General features: G+C 44.4%; 1 pseudogene; it reads left to right on the top strand.

The window, feature by feature from the left end:
- The first annotated feature begins 445 nt into the window (after positions 1-445).
- On the top strand, positions 446-1,288 carry LOC133737358 (protein WUSCHEL-like; annotated as a pseudogene).
- The last annotated feature ends 1,845 nt before the right edge of the window (positions 1,289-3,133 follow it).

Raw genomic sequence — 3,133 nt, 5'->3', positions numbered from 1 at the left:
TTGAAAACTCCACCGTGAGAAGATAATATTGAAAATGGAACAGTTACATCCTCGAAAACCGTTCAGTTCCCTCATGCCAATGATCCATTCTTTTCCGAGATTTAAGGCATTAATCACTCGTTGAAAAACAACGGTCGTGAAAAAATAATCTCGTGAATAGAACAGTTACCTCCTCGAAAACCGTTGGGTTTCCCCACGCGCCAATAATCCCTTCTTTTCTGAGATTTAAGGCATTAATCACGCTTTACTGACACTTAGTTTGACTCTTCTCTTTGACCGTCCATCCAACGGTGGATATTTGCATGCCTATATCTTCCTCCACATTATAAACCCAAATTTCCAATCCCAAAATCATTTCATCAACTCCAATATTTCTAACAGCAATCTTTCTTAATTACTCATCATCACCACTCTTCAATTCTCGCATTCTCTCAATCCATCACCAATGGAACCACAAAACCGGCAACCAACCGAGGATGGAGGAAGTTACAAAGCAGTCGGGAGTAGTGCTAACATGCTTCGCAAGAACAGCAATACTAGGTGGATTCCCACTACAGATCAGATAAGAATCCTCAAGGAGCTTTTCTACAACAAGGGAATTAGGTCCCCAACTATAGAGCAGATTCAGAGGATCTGTCTCCAGCTGAAATGGTATGTCAAGATCGAGGGCAAGAACGTCTTTTATTGGTTCGCGAACCAAAGGGCTCGGGAGAAGCAGAAGAAGAGGTCCACTTCGGATGTTCATGTGCCCATGCAAAGATCAGGGCTTGTTGGTGATGATAATGTTACCAATTGGAAACATGAGGATCAGTATATTAACTTCGAATCTTCTGCACCTGCTTCTGCTTCTTTTGCTGGTGTGATGATTGCTTTTAACGGGCAGATGGGGAACTATAGCGGTTATGGATCTATGAACATGGAGAAGAGTTCTAAGGATTGTTCAATTTCAGCTGGAGGGGGAACTAGTTCTACTTCCTTTGACATGAATGGAGAATAAACTTTCATGGAACAAAGAGGAGAAGATCACCAGGAGATTGAAACCCTTTCACTGTTTCCCGTGCATGGTCAGGACATCTTTGGCAACATGAAGACTACTTCCGATGGAGGTGGCGGTCACGGTGGTGGCTCTCACACTTCCCTTGAGCTTAGCCTTTCCTGCGAGGGCAAAGCTGGAAAAAGTTTCCGGAGCCGCTGACTCGGCTTAGTAGCTTCGCGAGTGTAGGAACACTTAGAATTTCCCCCTAAGAGTTGTATTTATGACTTTTTTTTTTTAAATAAAATAGCATGAATATTCATATACAAAGCTGTAAAAATTTAAGGTTTAGGCTTAGTAGGGTTTAGGCTTAGTATTGTATAGTGTTGCCCCCCTAGTGTTGCTAGGCATAGCGAAGAAATGATTATTGGCCTCAAAAACAGGTCTTCATGAATGGGCTTTGCGAGTGTAGGAACAGTAGAATTGTCCCCCATGTCTTATGTGAATAAATTGTCTACGACTCCTCCGAGTCCCAGACATTGGGAAAGTATTTCTTCAAGTATCTCCCATTGATAGGGTTATGATGGACATCTCCATCCAGGTCCTTGAGATGAAAAGCTCATTTCTCTAAGATTTTATAGATGATGTACGGGCCTTCCCAAGCAGGAGAACTGCTTTCCAAACCAACTCTCCTTCGCTGTAACTCCTTCCCCGCATCCGCTTGTCATAGGCGCGAGCGACTCGTTGCTTTTCCATGACCAAATTATCTAAAGCCTCCAAGCGCTTTTCGCTAAGGTCTTCATGTTCCTGCCACATAGCCTGAACGTAGTCTTCTCCAATGAGATGATGTTGCTCTTGAACTCGTAATGATTGGATGTTGACTTCCAACGGCAGGACTGCATCATGGCCAAATATCAAAGCATAAGGTGTTGTCGCGGTGGGATTCCGCTTAGAGGTGCGGTAGGCCCAAAGAGTTTCATAAAGTGTCTCATGCCACTGTCGTGGATTAGCTTCCAACATTTTCTTCAGCAAATTGATAATGATCTTGTTGCTGGCCTCCGCTTAACCGTTAGACTGAGCATAATATGGACTGGAATGGATGAACTGTAATCCCCATTCTCCACCCATGAAAGCTGCCCCCTGGTCCGAAACAAAAACTTCTGGGATCTCAAATCTGCAAATGATGTTTCTGAATAGGAATTGTCGCAACGTGCCACCAGATGCTTCCTTCAAAGGTTCTGCTTCAACCCACTTTGTAAAGAAATCAGTCGCGACGATGATGAACTTGTGTTGAAGTGATGAATGTGGGTGAATCATCCCAATTAAATCCAGCGCCCATCCTCTTGCGGGCCAAGGCTGTATAATGGGCTGCATTGGAATATTAAGAACATGCTGGACTGGCCCATGAGCTTGGCAGTCCAAACAACCTTTAGCGAACGCGATACAATCCTTCAAGATACTGGGCCAAAAATATCCATGTCCTTTGAGCAACCATCGCATCTTTGGACCTACTTGGTGAGCTCCACAAATGCCAGAATGAACTTCGCGCATGAGTTGTTTCGCTTCGCGGCCATAAACACATCTGAAATCCACGCTATCTTCTCCTCGTCTGCGAAGTTCATCACCTCTGAGGAAGTAGTTGAGGGCAAGATAGCGAATCCTTCTATCTATGGTCTGATCAGGATGCTTGAGATAATTGATCAAAGGGATGCGCCAATCCACGTCAATGGATTCCAGGGTCGCGACTGAGGTATCGTCTGGAGGATCTCTTCTCGCCATCCATGAAGGAAGCGTGCGACGCTCGACTTTAAGGATTCTCTCCCGCACGCCATATCTCAATGTTACCCCTGTTGCCAGCTGGGCCAACTCGTTCGCTCCAAAATTTCGCTCGCGAGGAATGTGCTCAAGATGTACGTTATCAAATTGGTCCAACAGTTCTAATGTCCTGTTCCAATAAGGGACCAACGTGAAGCTATTGCATCTGAACTCATTGCATAACTGATTGATAACCAAGAGAGAATCGCCAAGTATTTGTACATCTCTAATTCCCATTTCCAGCAGTACTTCTAGGCCTATGATTAAGGCCTCATATTCTGCCTGGTTGTTGGTACATTGAAACTCCAACTGGAATGAGTACGAAAAGTGATCTCCAGTCGGATT

This window comes from Rosa rugosa, chromosome 3 (assembly GCF_958449725.1).
Source record: "Rosa rugosa chromosome 3, drRosRugo1.1, whole genome shotgun sequence".
NCBI classification, from domain to species: Eukaryota; Viridiplantae; Streptophyta; class Magnoliopsida; order Rosales; family Rosaceae; genus Rosa; species Rosa rugosa.
Note: the sequence above shows the minus strand (reverse complement) of the source record. Positions and strands in the feature narration are given on the sequence as shown.